Raw genomic sequence first — 18,340 nt, 5'->3', positions numbered from 1 at the left:
GTAAAAGGCTAATTGGGAACCGTGTGGGAATGCGAGATGGAATGCCGAGTCCCCTGAGGGCGTGGCGTAAAAGTTATGAGGTGTAGCAGACATTTGTGTGAAGTGTAGCCCCACTACACAGTATGATTCACAGTAGGATGGAAAAGGATTCAGTCAGAATACCAGAGTTAACATCCTATTTTTACAGTAGTGTAGCGGCGAGGCTTATTAATAAGAAAGAATTAAGTGTTCTGAGCTTTCCCAAATGGTCCCATCTCTGTTCATCTCTGTGGTGCAGCCACAGAGAAACTATTCATGTAGGCTGATTTAAGGTTTACTTTGATAAGGTTTCCTAGGACAGCTCCCAAAGGGGGATGCACTTAGCTAAGCCTGGGTATCATGATCAATGGTCATCCATTGGCGCCTATCTGTCTAGGGAATGCCAGATGGACATCTGGACTGCATTCCTAAGTGTCAGGAGTAAGTGACTCATATCTCACCTTGATCAACCAATCAGGGACTGGTAGGGCAGAGTAACCCACGCGGGACTCTGATGCCCATGGAACTTTCAGCCAATCAACGAGCTGAAGTTCCTCCAGGTAAAAACACGCAACACAGAGAGCCGAAGGGATTCAGTGGAGAATTCTGTGGATTTTTCTAAAGGGAATTCAAAGGAGAATTCCAGGGCAGGGCGGCCCAGGAGCAGAAGGCTCCCAAGGGCAGGACATTCTTGCAGCGCGCCTCCTGACCATCCTGAGACTCAGCCCGGACAACCACGGAATGGCCAGTGTGTCCGAGTGCCAGAACTTTCCTTTGTTCTAAGAGTCTAGAGTGGAGGTTGCCAGAGAGTAACCAGAGGATCCACCCGAGGTTAGCAACAGCAGCAGGCCTCATGAACAGGTCAGAACTGTGGACAGCTGAATCACTATTTAGAACTAGCTCTTCATCAGGAACGAACGGGTCCTCTTCCTGACTTGCTGGGACCCACAGTCATCTTTTCTCCTGTGCACAAACTTTGCTAGTTAAAGCCAACACTAACTAGCCGGTCAGTAAGCATCTGCAGCGCACCGTCGCAAGCCGCACAGCACAGCCTGGCATCTAGCCAGAGAGCGCGGATTGGACAGCAACAAGCCCACAACTGTTTCTTTGTGCCCGCAGGAGATCTGAATCCCCAGAGATTGGATGAGTATTCAACTTCACTGCATTACTGCTCGAGAATTCAATTGTTATCCCAACCAGTTGATATCAATTTAATTCCTAAGAGTTATGTACTTGTTTTGAGTATCTAATGTAGAAGTTATAACCAAGTTCATTTACGAAACGGTCTAAATGAATGATATACTGAACGTATGTCCTCTTGATATATGTAACTCTTTGTAACTGAATGAATATATATCTTTTGTATTCTGATAACCCTCACGATAAGATCGGTTAGGTTTACATGCATATTCTATGTATTAATAAATGTATCCTCGTGTATTAGTACCTGTGTGTGTGCGTTGTTTGAGTTATATCGCATGGTTGGATTCTAAAGCCATCAAAAGAATCAATTTTGTGATTTACTGCTACAATTAATAATTGTCCCAGTAAATGCCCAAACCCTACAGAACTGGTGCCTTCAGAGAGCACACTACATTTAATTTGGCGTCCCTGGGCCAGCTATGGCAACGCTACAGTAGCGTGCCGAAGGATCTTTAATAGCCAAATAATCAGGACCTAGATTTAATGTCCTTTCTGTACACCCCCTACAGCACAACCATCCACAAACATAGTAGAAGTTATGTTATTATGAATTATTTTTATTATGCTTTAAAAACAAAGTCTATTTTATGTATTACATTTTCTATAATGCTTTAACTGACCCTCAATGTAGTTTCACCACCTCATAGGTGGTCTCAGAGTTATTCACATTTTCTTCCAAGAGCTCAAGACCAGCTTGGTTGGCTTGTAGAACAAGAAGTCTTCTTTTCTTACAGCAGTGGCATTTTAACTGAGTTTCAGGATACACTGCAGGCACTGGCAAGGCAGCAGTTTCACGTGCAGTGTGAAATATAGCTACAGCTTTGGCAAAGCTTGCTGGAGAATGTCTTTTTAATTGACTCTCATTAGAAGCTGCAAAAACAAACTATTTTTCTGACCCTTGGAATATGTTGAGAATGGCTAGTGGAACTGTTGGTAGTTTTGCAACTGGTAAGTATGACACATTTAACCTGTTTTTATGCTTTTTGTATACTTTAGTTTCACATAAAAAGTTAGATTTCTATAGTGGCAAAAATGTAATGGCTTTTAAAGAACCAGATTTTTATGACATATGTTGTGCTTCTTCCTCCTTTTATATTTTTCTCTGTTTTACTTACCCTTTTAATGCAGGTGTGATGTTGGTCTTCACTGAATGCTTATAAATTCAATAAACTCCCCCAGGTTTATTGATCTGTTCAGTGCATGCTGTAAATATATAATGCCCCTGAGCCTGCATTATGTTTTGTTTGAGCAAAACATGTGCCTGCATACATTTTCAAAAGTTTTCATTCTAATTTTATCTTCTACAAATTTATTGACATACAAAAGCATGCAAAAAAGCATAATCCTGTCAGGTTGTCAAAGCCAGCAATATTAAAGTGAGTACAAATTTGCTGTATATGCATGTGCAGATTTGCTGTATATGCAGTACATAGCAGTAAAAATCAGTGCTGCTGATCTTGCCCTGGATAAGTGTGGCTGCTAAGCAAGTAATAAAAATAATTTCCTCTACTGCAGGCTGAAATCAATGGCATATGGAAGAAAAAAAAATCTCACCATTTGTTGTAACCTTTGGCCAACCACGAAAAGATCAAAACTTAAAACTAATAAATGTTGTCAATAGTAATGTATGTACAGTATGCAGCAAATAGTCACAAGAGAGACTAAAGATAAAAGAGTCTGTACACAGGGACTTCAGCAAAGCATATTCCTGTCACTCAAAACACCCAAGGTGGTGCAAAAATAAAGTGACTACGATCCCAGAGTTGGATATCTTAAATTGTCTGTCCTCCAAAAATAAAAGTAGGACAACAGGTATGTAACAGGTATGCCCACAAAGGGTCTGATAAATACACAGAACCAGCAAAACTGAATAAGATTTAGATGCCCCTGCCTATAACAAATACAATTTCAAGGATGCTACCCCTTTAACAGCACAAGTATCCTTCATGTTTTAAATCTGTTCTGCTCATAATTTCCATATACTTTTGCAAAATAAATAATAGTAATAGCCCTAAACAGCATGTTTTATTATTTTGATGTACAGCAAAGATTCTATATATTGACAAGAGTAGGCAGTGCATGTACAGTATTGTGCACTTACAGTCCCTTGGATGTGTAATTCACTTCATTCTAACACAGACTGTGAAAAGGGATGAGTGGTTGTCTCATACGTGTTCACTGAAAGTCTGTATTTTGGTACACTCAGAGATAAATGCAGTACCTCACATTTGGTTTGAGAAAACCCGATCAATAAAAGTAGGATTCACAGAATGACATGATAGGTAGCACTACTGATTCATGACTTCAGGGTTCTGGGATTAATTTCAGATTAGTTTATTAATTCCGACCTACATGGAGTTTGCATGTTCTCCCTATGTTTTCCTTGCCCATTTGCCAATCACATTTGCTCCAAATTCCCAGAGACATTCAGAAAAAATCTATATAGTCCTGTATTCTGCTTGGTGTATAAATGTCAAAGGCAGCAATCACAGACTGTTGTTACTCCCTTATTGGAGATCATTAGTAAGACATAGCTACTGTATCTATCAGTATGTCTGATCTTACAACGCATGACAGGGTTCAATGTCCATAAAAAACATTTCTTTTTTATACCTACTTGGTCATAATGGTGAAAATGAGTGATTACCAGTTGTGAAGCTGAAATAAGAAATTAGATTTATACTATCATTTTTGTATTGGTTCAACTACTGTATATGCCAAAAGTGTTTTAAAATATTAAATGGTTTTACAGAAGTCTGGTCTCTTTGGACAAAGCCTGCTGTATTCATTAATTGGCTGAAGTGATCTGTAAAGTTCACACTCATGTATAACATGAACAAAAAAGCACAGGACAATCGTAGAAGGTAGAAAATACACTTCCAGTTTTTAAAAATATATCAAGCAATTCTAAGTGATGGGCACACTCACATGTTGAAGATGCTTTAGAATGAGCTTAAGTAAACAATCTAATATTAAACAGTTTTGATCTCCATGAATTTATCCATAAAATATTTAGAATCATAAAATTACATTTTTTAGATTTTGAGGGGGGAATCATAGTAACTATTGTCTATTCTACAATGAAAGAAAAGACCTTTTTATAGGCATGGAAAATAGCACATATTGAACTGTTGGCAGTAACAATATAGAGATTTTAAGGGAAAATAATGTTGTTTTCAGACATTACATACTGATTATTAAGTCAGTAGGACTGGAAAATGACTATGACAGTAGAAAGTCATAGAAAAGATGAATTATTTGAAACAGTACTGCTGTTTACAATGGCTTGCTTCACTTATATAACTTTCACTTACAGTATGTGTCCATCTGGTTGACACAAAACTCAGATCATATCAAATGGAAAAGTGAGAATGTTTGTGCCCAAGGTTGAATTTTGCCAGAGCACAGTACAATCTTAATCTTTTGAGAAGTGTCACGGGAGTTGTCTTACTCATTGGCTCCTAACTGTGGAATGTGTCCACAGTCACCAAATTGGCTATTGGTTTGGGAAATTCTCATTCAGAGGGAATGGTCAATCTGTAGGTCTATCAACACCACTTCAGCAAACTAGCCCCTTGGAGGTCTTCCATCCCGGTACTTACCAGGGTAGGCTTGTAACAGCACTTATGCCACCTCCTTGAAAACGTACACAGTATAGAACTGTCTTGCAGAAGGAGAGTCCATCTTTTGCTGTAGGGGAGCTTAACACTATATAAATGTATCTTGTGTGGTCTAAGCCTGTGAGCTTTCATGATCAAACCCTAGCTGGGGTAGATCTGCACAAATAACATTTAATTTCTGAGGTCTGACAACAAGGTGCTAACACCGCAATAAAAATTATTACATCACTCCTATTTTGGTAGTGCTTTAAAGTAATGGCCGCAAAACCCAAACGAATTCCAACTGAAAAACACAAATTACACATTGATAGCCTTTGTAATTGCTCTGAGTTTCACAATAAATTGTTCGGATTAAAAAAGTTAATATAACTACATATTGATTAAATTGCTCTATGCTCCATTTGAGTGTAAATAACAAATAGGGCTGACTTTTAAACGAAATAATGCAGAGCTTAGGAATTACATAAGATATTCACATTTTATTCTTTTGCTTTTCAGTCAGAATTCAGATGAAATTTGCAGCCATTAGTTAACTGGGGAACGTTACTTTTTTAAAATATTAATTTCCATATCAAACCTCAGGCAGATCAACTGTCATTAAAAATTACAAGGTCATGCATAGCTTTTTGAAATGTGTTATTTTATGTGATGCATTCCCATGTCACATTAACATTTCTTTTAAATTATTTTTGTAACTTCAAAAGTGGTGTATAAATAGAGAACAGCCCATTGAGAACCATACCTTTTCAATGGCCCATTTCTCTCACGATAGCTTCAAAGGATTTTTGAATGATTGTGATGCTACACTTTCTGGAACATCATCTTGGATAAATTTGTATGCATTAAGAAATAAAACACAACAACTTTGAAGTGTTTGGGAAGAGGAACAGTTTCATCCTAGAGGATAATAATGCAAATAAATTCCTCCTGTAAAAGGATATGAAAGAGCTGAATGTTTTGTTTCTTCTTTTTTATCTGCCCTTCAGCATATCTTACAGCAGTGATCCTCATTTAAGGCAAGGGACACTCTTTAAACTACCTTTGAGACTTCAACATCATACAACTTCACTTCGCAGTGGAGCACATGGACAATCTATACAAAACCTCTTACTATGCCCTATACACACAGTGATATTGCCTGACCTTCCTGAACTGTTTTTCTTTAATCCCAACAAAGCTAATAAATTACCTCTTATTTAGAGATGTCTAGACTAAATGAAGGATCTTTTTTATATATGTTTTTAATACAGTGTGGTTAAATTATCTTTTGAAACCAAAGAAAATGGTAATTATAAGGCATACCTAGATACAGTATAGTGTAAACAGTACAGCTGATTTACAGACTTGACTGCACAGTGCTAGCTTTCCATATTTCAGATAGATGCTGTATTTGAAAATAAAAGTAGCAGAAATTATGCATTTATTGCAATAAGGCAATTAATGAGATAGTTGTATGTTGCTACAATAATTCTTCATTGCAAGATAAGATTTAAAGAAAGAAAGAAAGAAAGAAAGAAAGAAAGAAAGACAAACAACCCTGGTGCATCTACAATACCAAATTATCACTTCTTATTAATGCATTTCCATTTTTTATTGATTTGCTTTGAAACAAATCATATTACACCAAACAAATAATAAGTATTATTGCTGTCATGTTGCACGAAAACCTGTTTCTAGGTTGTAGTACTCAACACTCTTGAGTTGTCAGTAGTGTTTCCAGGTTTATCCTATGTTTTATTTTATAAAGGGGTTTCTATGATTGTCAGTGCTGTTGCCTCTAGGGTTCTGGTTTCAGTTCCTGCCTTAGGTGTTTGAGTGGGTGTAGAATTTGTGTGGGTTTGCTGCCTAGGATTAATTGACTATACTAAATTGTCCCTTTCCCCATGTGCCTGTGATTGACTGGTGTCCTGACCAGGGGAAGAGCAGTCATCTGCTTCTGGTCTCTCTTTGTGCTGCTTCTCAAGACATCTGTTGCCTTCAACCCTAACCAGGTTAAGTGGTTTATCGATAATGGATGAATGAATAGTTTTTTTTATAAGTGATTAACATTTTAATCACTTTTGTCGTACATTATAATGCAAGGAGTGACTTTATGTTTAATTACATTTTTATGTTGCTCATTAAAATATGCATGCACTCTTTTGCCACACACTACAAAATGTTTTTTTCCAGACATTTTATTTGTATTTGTATATTCAAAACTAAAATCTTTAAATATTAGCATCATGTTACCATTGTTATTATTAGATATTCAGTATTTTCATTGACATGTTTGTCAATGTAGTATCTGAGCTGGTGTGAAGTATTTTATACATATCGTGCAGTCATTTATATAGTCACATTTATATAGACTTCACTAAATGAAGTACCCACAAACTGCCTTTGCAATACAAAATTATCTCCTTTTTAAAAACAATACAAACTTTTTTAATGTTCTAATTATTATTTTACTAAACCTACCAGCAATATGTATTTAATATGCAAGGAAAATTTGAATTTTCTCTACTTAATGGACCAATGTCATAAGAATTAAAGAAATTAGAGAGGTATAAAAATAATTTCTACTGATTATCTATATCTATGTCACACCATATCCTGCAGCTTGTTTTTATAGGAAGCAATGTATTGTAAATGAGGGAGACAATTGTTATTCTTCTTATAACCTGTTACACTCAGAGGCTGTCTATAGCAGGTTTGATCTGCAAAGAGGTAATATTTTCATCTTCATTTGAAGGCTGGCATCTGACCTTCAGATGTATAATAGTTTGAAATGGTTTGGCATCACCAGATGTAACTACCAATCCTAATTAGGTGGACAATGTCACTTCAAAGATCTCCATAGAAACATTCAGAGAAAATCAAGTATGCTCCATGGAATGGCATTGCTTTGTCGACCCCTGAATGCAACTTGCTCCCAGAGGAAAGCAATTTAATGCTTCGCTGCTCATAGAACAGTATATATGAATCACAAAAACCTTAGATAAATTACAGACAGCTACTTTTGAGCAGGGTTGCACCTAAGCTTCTTATCTACAGCCAAGCAAGCTTGCTTCACCTCAGTATAGATATTAAGCCACATGGCAGGGTGCCTTAGCATGCTGTCGCCAAGCAACAGTCACCAAATTTAACTTGGCAGTGAAAGGTGGGTGGGAGTGCGGGGGACAACCAGCATGCGTGTCTCCAATGTGCTCTGATAAAACTGTATGCTTTGTGTTTCCAGATATTTAAGGCTATGAGGTCTTGTTCGACAATGCAGAGAAACACATGAAAACCCAAAGTTATAAGAAGTGGATGAATAATGAATAAAGAAGATTGTTTTTAAGACTACCATACAATATTCTAAGTTTCTTTCTTCATAAGCTAACATCTTGCAAGCCTTTCCTAGTTGATGCTCTCTTTTCTGTTTATGAGATCCCTGAAGAACGTATGGATACTCAGTCCTTGACTCATGCTCCCCCTTACCTCTGGCATTTAAATCAAAAATACTTTCTGTAAGAAAAAAAAAACACCCTGAAGAATATATTTTTTATTTGGATTGTGTGAAAAGAATATTTTATATAGTAACTACAACAGGCTAACTGATGAAGTAAGACTTTAAAATTATGAGTAATATACTGTTTCATTACATAAATTAATTACAAATCAGCACTCACTATGTGAATGGAAAAACTCTGTGAGTGTTCTTTAGAAGAAAAACATTGGCATAGAAGGTTAGGGAATATTAAATAAGGTGGGTGCTGTGTTGGGTTAGAAGCACACAGACTGCTGCCTCATGACCCATGTTTCCCGACATGAAAATATACCGTCACAGCACATGCAAGATGAATTATTCCTTTATTAAATAACTCCTATGAATCATTGGGATATTGTAGTAAAAGAAACATAACAGTTTTAAAATAAATATCCATTCTTCTATCCATTTTCTAACCAATTTTTCCAATACGGTGTCACGTGGTGCAGGAGCTAGAGGTCTGCACGGGCATGAAATTGAAGCCCGAACCTGACCCGTACCCAAGACCTTGAGACACGACCTGACTGAGCCTGAATGGTGCTGCCAAATATGAAACCCGAACCCGACTCAAACTCAAAATCAGTCACTCTCTTTCCCTCTCACAGCGAGTAGACACACACGCACAAAGGGAGACGGATTCTCACAGATGCGGCTTTGCTTGGCTGCAATGCGCTTCAGCTGATAAACAGAAAATGCCCTTTGTTGAGAAAAACTGGTATATTTTAAATCTGTAATACTTTTGAAAGGAGGGAACCATAATAGCGTGCAAAATGAATTTCTCCTAATAAAATTAAATTTTAAACATAAAATAATAATAATTCACTATCTCTTATTAGAAAACAAACCCAACCCCAGCCTGAGCCCGAAGTTGTATGTGAAAAGCTGACCTGAACCCGGAACAAAACCCAATACTTTGTCGGGCTCGGGTCGGGTAGCAGATCTCTAGCACGAGCATCACCATTAATAAATATGATGAACGTTATTGGAAAACAATCTTTTTCTCCATAAAAAATAATTTCTGCCACACCTGTTAACTTTTGGGATATGATTTCTTTTTTAAATCTGCAGGTTGGACTGCAGACTTCAGACTTGAACTGGAACTTCATCTGTGATGTCATGCTAGGTTAACATGATAGAACCAGTTAATCGTCTTATTATTACATGCGCGATTGCATGTCTTCATGTTTCTGAGGATTATGTATTTAATAGTTACTAAAAACATTGACTGAAAAACATATAGCAACATTTTTTTTTTATTTTATCCAATCCATCATTTATCCAGCAAGGGAATGCATTGTGTTAGTAATTTAATGTAACTTTGTTTGAATTCAAACTGGATTTCTTATGTAAAGCAACATGGTAACAGCACGTGCATTGTCTACAGCATGTGTATTCTTTTTTCAATGCTGTAAGAATTCAATTATAAGCTGAAAGTGGTCCTAACCAGAATTCACTTTTACTTCAATCTGCCTACAGCTATATATTAATAGCCACAAATGCAACACCCGAGTTACCTTACTGTGTACTATACAAGATCAATGAGCCATTCAGAAGCACAGATGAACCATTTGGAGTCAGCCTGGGTACAAGAGTTACACAGACACCTCAGTATTATAAAATGACTTACATATACAGTTTACTATGCCCCAACAAGAAACGTTCCCAGTTCGTGAACAGGAAAAAATGCCATGTGAGAAAATGGACAGTTCATCACATGGATGCAGCTTTCAGACATCAATATTATTGCTATTCCATTACATTGAAATCATATTTGTCTCCAAAATATGTTTTCTTGCATAAAGAAAATTAAGCTTTGGGCCTTGTAGAGGAACTTGGAACAGTAACTGAATAGAATTTAGTGCGGATCAGCTTAGGAATACATGTGAAACTGTAAAATACAAACTGTTTAAAACAAATTCACCACATTCAATATTGAAAACATAAACTGATGAAAGCACATTAGTTTTTTTTACATTACCATATATTTGCATATATTTAAAAAAAGGTTACTGCATTTTCTGTGCTCCCATGGTATTGCTTCAGCTTAAGCTGGCAATTGCCTCGTTAAATATTCCAGTAAAATCAATAATGTCGGTAAATGTAGAGGGCTCATACAGAAGCACTATATCAAGATGTACAGCTCATTGGTGAGAGTTCAGTGAAACAATGAATTTTACAAACATACAATTCCCCTGCTCCTTTCCGTGTTAAATAAAGGAAAATGAAATATAATGGAATATTCCAAACTTATTTTTCACAAGGCGTGTGACACCAGAGCAAATAATTTTAGCAGAAACCAAGAGAAATTATTGTTCAGAAATTATATAAAATAAGGACATAAAATAACATGCATTATTCAGACATTTCAGCAGTCATAAAAAACATCACAAGTCAAAGAATCTTAACAATACAATGTTTGTATTGCACAGTGATATCTAGATTGATTTGACTGCTTAACACCTATATAACTTTGGTATTCATGTTTTTGATGGAATTTGGAATGTGGTGTCTGTGCAAATGACAGGACCTAGAACTGCCTACTACATTGATGTTCCTCTGCTGTTAAGATGTAAGACAGCTCAAGCAGTGATCTGAAATCCCTTGACTGCCCTCATGCTGAAAACAATGGTCACATGTTGTCATGAATGTGCATATTAGCAGGAAACACTGAGAACAAAGGGGACCAGAGCAGTGAGGACCTGTTAATAATCTTGTGACAGCTCTGATCTCTTGTCAAAAAAGGGCAATGTGCAATTCTGATGCAACATTTTAAACACTGACATTAAATGTCTGGAAACAGCAAAGCATGCTGTCACTAAGGAAATGTATACAAGGTTAATGGAACTGAATTGTAAAAAACAAACTGTGCAGTTCACTTAGTAATTAGTGATCAATAACTAATTAGCTGTTTAATAGTGAAATTAAGATTGTAAATAAAGTTTTATAATGCCGTTGCAGCAAATTAATAGCCTTAGTCAATGAATCTAAGATAATTCACCATAAAATATGACCCAGAAGTATCCTGTTAAACCAATCGAATATGGAAAACATTATGTGCTATTCATTAAATCATAGAGCCAAGCTGGCAGAATCCCAGATAAGGAATAGAAGACTAGGTGCGGTCAAGACATTATCCAAGCATTGCTCAGGTTGTTTTGGGATTTTTCAATATCTTTCCACATCAATCAACATGTAAACAAAGTGGAATTCTTAACAAAAAGAATGCCGGCAGCCATATCACCCTGCAACTTACAACTGGCAACCCACTGAAGCTAAGCAGGTGTGAGCCTGGTCAGTACCTGGATGGGAGACCTCCTGGGAAAAACTAAGGTTGCTGCTGGAAGAGGTGTTAGTGGGGCCAGCAGGGGGTGCTCACCCTGCAGTCCATGTGGGTCCTAATGCCCCAGTATAGTGTTGCGGACACTATACCTTAAACAGGTGCCGTCCTTCGGATGATACGTAAAACTGAGGTCCTGACTTTCTGTGGTCATTAAAAATCCCAGGGTGCTTCTTGAAAAGAGTAGGGGTGTAACCCTGGTGTCCTGGCCAAATTTCCAATTGGCCCTTACCAATCATGGCCTCCTAATAATCCCCCTCTATGAATTGGCTACATTACTCTGCTCTCCTCCCCACTGATAGCTGATGTGTGGTGAGCGTTCTGGCGCACTATGGCTGCCGTCGCATCATCCAGGTGGATGCTGCACATTGGTGGTGGTTGGGAGTCCCCATTACCTGTAAAGTGCTTTGAGTGGAGTGTCCAGAAAAGCTATATAAGTGTAAGCAAATTATTATTATTATAAAAATAAAAAGTAGGCAAAGGTTTCATAGAAATGTCATTCTGTCAATTGTTCTTATAATTCTAACATATAAAGCATATGAATGTGATTAGAAAATGATGAACCTAGCATTGATAAAAAAAACTAATATTTTAATCAAAAGAGTACCTGATATACAAAAATATGAAGCCATATGATAAGGAATACTGTTTTCTTGGGGATGGGTGATGATTAAACAGAATACTGTGGTATTTTTTAAACAGGGAGTGTGGGAATGCTTGGGATTTAGAAAGATTATACTGCTGTTACAAGCCAGCTTCCTTCTTATCTGTTATTTTGGAAAGTCATGCAGTTTATCTCTAAGACAGAAGCTTCTTATTTCTTCAAGAACACCCAAACATATCAGTACTTTGATACTGACCTCAAGATGGTCCTCAAGCGCCTTGGATCCCTCAGCCCTGGTATCCTGGGGACTAAAGACAACGCTATGTTAATGGCAACATGCATGCATCACCATTTCAGCTCTCCTAGACAATGGAATAACCATTTCCATCCTATGCCCAGAAGTTGTGCCCATTTTCAGAAGAATCAGAGTGTGTGGTGTACTTGGTCAACCTGCTATTCAGGGTCCTGGATAACCTAAGAAGGATAATGGGCCTCATAAAGGGCCTCATAAGAAAGGTGGATCTCAAAATTTGTCTAAGGAATTTCTATCTCCTAATGCCAAAGCCCCACTTTCTAGGAAACATTATCATGCCAAAAAGGGTTTTTACCAACCTCTAATATGTCACCACAGTAAATATCTCAACACACCAGCTGGTTCATGAAATGAGGAGTTTTATTGGAAAGACCTCATATTACTGTTGCTTTATCTCGGAATTTGTAGATGTTGTTGTTCCTTTGCCCATCTCACGTGTAAACTATTGCATTATGTGATGGGAACTAATAGCTGTGGTGAAAGCTATTTTTCACCCCTTTTCCATATGCTACCAAATGCTAGATTCCAGAGCCTGAAGTTCAGACGGCCTGTTAAGTGGAGATTTTGCAGGGTCTAGAGCACTACGCAGTAAAGTAACAGAAGAATGTAGACACCTTCTCCCACCAGCCAGCTTCTGCAACAATATGGAGAGGAGTCATAACAGCCCTGTCCTTGTCTTGCACAGTAGGTGTCTGTTAGGGCTCAAGAGGAGCAGGTAAAGATTGAGGGGATTGTGTTTACGGTTTATGTCCCTTGAGGAATGTGGGAGCAACAGGCAGCAGATCCTGAGGTGGGGTGGTGACCAAATCCAGAGGAACTGTCCTGCCAGTGGGGCAAGTGGATGCTGTGAGATGGGCTCCATCACTTTTTCCGATGACAAAGGCCTTCTGGCCCATCCAAGACTGAGACTACAGCTCACAGAGGAAGAAGGGATACTGTCTGAAACTCTCACCATGCTGGCTCGCCATCTAAAGGGAGGACCCCCACACTCTGCTTGGTCGTCTTTTGGATGTGGTGTAACAGCTAATGTGTCGAGTTTTATGGCTGAATTGGGGAAACTGCACCAGGACTGGTTGGACTCATGGAGTCAGTGATGGGCCGGATGAGTAAGCCAGGTCCAAGTATGGGACTTACACTAAGTACTAAAACTAAGTCATGTCTGCAGCCCTGGGGGGATGTCTGGCCTTTTGTGGGGACAATGTTACACTTAGTCTCCTTGGAGAGCTATTACAGGTGAGGACGGAATAGTGATTATACAGACCCTGCCCCAAGGGGCTGAAAAAAGACCAACAGACTTGTTAAATTCATGAATGTTGTCATTGTGTTGTTGTTTCTCTTCTGTAGTTCAACTCTTCATTTCGCTTCCATTATCAGGTGTTTGGAACCCCACCATGAGTGAAACCATGAGCTCTCTCTATATGGATGTTCAGTGGTATATGGATGGGTGTTTAAAGTTTAGTAAAACATAGGCAATTTCTTTACACTGTCATCATCCCACATAGTATTTTTCAATTGTGCAAAAAATCGAACTCACAGTATACTTTATAGCTATAATTTTGTAATTGGGTTTAGTATGATGCCTTATGAAATGGACTGTTCATACTATCCTGGTGGTGGACTGTTCTTACTAACATTGTCAATACATTAAGATCAAGTGCATTAATATAGTTGTTTTGCGTTGTTTTGGATAGTTTATTTTAAGAAATTCTCATTGGCTATTTGAAATGAGGATTTTTTTAAAAAAGGATCAATGTTTATTTCAACAATCTTAGATCTAGGCCTGGTTCAAATATGAGTTTCATTTATGTTATTGTTATTCTTTAATTTCTTTCTTTAATTCTTTAATTATAGAAAAATAATTTCTATATTTTCTTTACTATGCAATGTTGTATTATTTTGAGTTGAATAGCAGTAGTCGAAAGTGCTAACAGCTAAGTCTAAAATGCAGTTCAACAAACTATTTCCAAAGATATTGAATTAAATGTACACAGAATTTCTAAACTTCCACATATTCTGGTTTCTTTTAAAGTGTTAATATATTTTCTTATCCCTTAGGGTCCTATGTCTTGAAAGATTGAATTGGCATTTGTCCCAGAGAAGGCCAACTCATTTAACAGACATCTAAGATGTTCCTGGGGGACTGTCCTTTCCTAACTTCAACTTAATTTATTTAGGAGTTGTGTCACTTGAAGATATTGACAGAAAACTAAATGCACACCCCTAACAATGGGCGACATATGATGCAATACATTGTGGCAAGGGTAACATATATCAAAGGTTTTTGTTGCTTGCTTCACTGTCAGTAACAATGCTAAATAGCCACCTTAAATTTTGCAGGCTATTTGTCAAACCTGTGAACTGGGGTTTTAAATTTGCATTGACTGCTTTTGGATACTTAAGTGTCAAAATGATTTATCTGTTATCATTCTACTTCAAAATGCTACTCATAATATATAGTAACTTGCAGTTTTATAATGGATTCAATCGGAGGTCCAGAACAAGATAAAGTGTGCAAAGGATCCAATTGTACAGCTCACTAATGTTACAGGTTAAAAAAATATATAATGAGAAATTAAGACCTCAAACATTATTTTTTCTTGGTAAACATGCGACCTTTAATATTAATAATAAGACATAAGATATAATTATTATTATAATAATAAGACAATACAGAATGCTATCGTGCATTTTTACACATAATTTTAATTAATTCATTTAATGTTATTTGCAAATTTGCAAGGATCAGTGCAAAGATTTTAAAAATCATAACTCACATTTTTAATCTTTCCTTTGGACATGACCTAATTTCGTAACTGTATTTTTTTCAAATTAAACATATCTTGTTTGTTTCTAATTTTGATTTATTAGATGGATTAATCTACCTATAATTTAACACTTTTTTAATTGACTGAGAATGTATTAGACAAGGGGTCAGAAAACTATGGCACCTATGAACTTTTCTGAGTGGCCCTGCAGCTCACTACTGTTTGAATCTCGAGGGTTACTTTTTGCATCGGATATTGAAAATCGTCCGCCAGTGGCCTCTACTTGTTAGCTCTGCTGCTCTCTCTCAGCACTAATGGTCAATTGCAGAACAACACCTATTGCACGATGCATTTTACTTTTAGCCTATCAGACATCAGCTTTAGCCTAGGTTACATATTGAACGCCTGTGGTTCTTACCATAAGTTCATTTGGATTTTTGTTGCCTACCGTGATTGGCTCAGTCACGCAAATTATGTCTAGTGTATGGTATCTTGTTTGAAAGCAGGTAATGATTTCAAACGGTTCTAAAAGTTATAACTGACAAGAAGCTAACTAAGGTATTCCTGCCATGTTGGGGAAAAAAAAGAAAGATCGACTTAGAGGGTAGAAAATTCAAAGACAAATGGTCAGAACAGTACTTTTGTGTCCCTTGGAAAGAAAGGGTAATGTGTCTTATCTGTCAGGGAACAATTGTCATGATTAAAGAATACAACATAAAAAGGCATCACGAGACAAAACATCAGGCTAAGTTTTTGGAATACACAGGAGATGGACGAAGGGAAAAATTGCTTCAGGGGCAGCAAAAATTGATCAAGAGAAAATTCAAAGAAAATATTGTGGCTACCTGAGCTAGTTATCAAGTATCACAGCTTGTATCAGCAGCTGGCAAACCCTTCACGGATGGTGAGTTTATTAAGCAGTATATGCAAGAGGCCGCGGAGGAGATGTGCCCGGAGAAACACGATCTATTCCAGTCGGTGAGTTTATCAGCTAAATAGAGGAATTTACTCAGATGGCCCAGCAAGGTTAGTAAAACATTTTTAGTGGCCCTTGCTCTAAAAAGTTTGCCAACCCCTGTATTAGACTAAAACTTAAACCAAACTACTTATCATAAATTCCTAAAACAGAATGAATAAATTCACAAATTTAAAACACGTTTGTTTTTGGAGAGTTTTCCAAAGCCTAAGCAAATCATAAACCACATATCTGATCCTCAGTCTACTACTTATGTTTTGGTGGTTATAAATGTTTAATTTCACCATTTTATTAAAAATGACATACAGTAGTTTTCCTTTCTTTGTATTTTTTCTCCTTGCGTGATTACTTTATCCTTTTCTACCATGCAATTTCTGTACAACTGGAGTTTGTTTCAAAGTATGAAAGGCCAATTGCTGATAGATTCAGTATTGAGAGAATCAAAAACTATAATTTGGATTTAATAATTTACTTCCTCATACATTTTGCTGAATTAATGTGCTATTTAAAGCATTTTTAATTATAATCAATTATAATTAATCAAAATAAGTCCTTTGTGACCTCCCCATATTACAATTAACTTTAAAAGAATTCCAACAAGTAATTTCTTTCAGAAACCATACTACAATAAACAATGTGAATCCCAAATCAGCACCATACTGTATGAAAGGGGTGAAGGTTTAAATTGGAATCCTTAAAATGTAACTGTACACGAAGGGAATTTTCTTTAAATTGTTGTGGAGTTTACACACTTTTCATTAACATTACATAGACTGAGAATAACAGACATACTATCAGTAACATCTATATATGGTACCACACGCTTACAAAATTTGTGAAAATATAGTTATCACAAGGTTAACTGTTTTGAGTGGAAAAAAAGCACACATCCACTGTTACAATTTCAGGATGTGTTCCATTTATTGGATTCTAGGTTTATGTGTATTAAAACGGTACTTTATTAAAAAAACAATAGTATTTATACATACAATTATTCAGTGTGCTATTTGTAGACAATTATGCATGCCCTTAATTTTTGTGCAAGATATATACTGACTTTTTAGAGCAGTATGATTGTAATTAGACATTGGGTGAGAAAACTCATGTTTATATATGAATTAATTTTTTATGGAGCCGTGGCAAAATAAATAATACTCATTTAAGGTTTCAAAGCCACACACAGTAGCCTTTAGCTGTTTTCTAATATCTTTTACTCTATAACTTTATATCTACTGTTCTTTAGCTACTTATACTGTGTTGGGTATGACAACAAATTAACTTCAAATACAAAATTCTAATGAAGTAATACACACCACTATCAAAAGTGTAGAAATCTTTCATAACCTTAAAGGCCTGTCATAAATGCATGAGAAGTCGACCTCAATGACTTTCTCTGAAAAGGATAGCATTCCAATAAATGTAAGCTCATTACACAATCAGTTCCAAGTGACTGGCTGTCAGCAGAATGATGGATAGACATAATCAACAAAGAATGTGTTTATCGACCAGTGTGTTTGTTTTCTTCATCCCTTTCTACAAAACAGAATTCTGCACTGCCCTAGATGGGAATATATTCCTTATGTGTTTCTGATCAGTACTAAAACCAAAACAGCAAATGCTGTACTCAATAATTTCCTTTGGTCTTTAATTTAGTCAGTCATTAAGCATTTAGCTAACATATGATCAACATCAGAATGGAGCTGACAGCAATAATTAAACACTTATAATGAAGATAAATTTCATACTACTCCAGACCACACATTAAATTTGGTGGTAAAGCACACAAAATGTTGCTAGGCAACAGTCAGCAATGATAGGCAGTATTTCCAGGATATTATCTTTACTGGTTCTGATTCTTGATCTATCTAAGGCTTATAAGGGCCTTCTCCAAATACAGTACAGCAATTTTAATGTGCATTTGTTTCTTTTTTGGACATCACACAGAAAGAAAAAATGACATTTCGACATGGTGGTAGTGAAAACTCAATCATCA

General features: G+C 36.7%; 1 protein-coding gene across 4 annotated transcripts in view; it reads right to left on the bottom strand.

The window, feature by feature from the left end:
- The window catches only part of mgat4c (mgat4 family member C), a 298,157-nt gene that overhangs the window by 260,289 nt on the left and 19,528 nt on the right, over positions 1 to 18,340 (bottom strand). For 3 of the 4 annotated variants that reach the window (XM_088647199.1, XM_088647200.1, XM_088647201.1), the window contains exon 2: positions 12,550 to 12,601. The exons of the other annotated variant lie outside the window; for it this stretch is intronic. The gene's annotated coding sequence lies outside the window, so the exon portion shown is untranslated. The remainder of the gene's footprint in view (positions 1 to 12,549; positions 12,602 to 18,340) is intronic. 4 annotated transcript variants of the gene reach the window in all.

The sequence above is a fragment of the Lepisosteus platostomus genome, chromosome 9 (assembly GCF_059453375.1).
Source record: "Lepisosteus platostomus isolate fLepPlt1 chromosome 9, fLepPlt1.hap1, whole genome shotgun sequence".
Classification (NCBI taxonomy): domain Eukaryota; kingdom Metazoa; phylum Chordata; class Actinopteri; order Semionotiformes; family Lepisosteidae; genus Lepisosteus; species Lepisosteus platostomus.
This window is presented reverse-complemented; position numbering and strand designations above follow the sequence as displayed.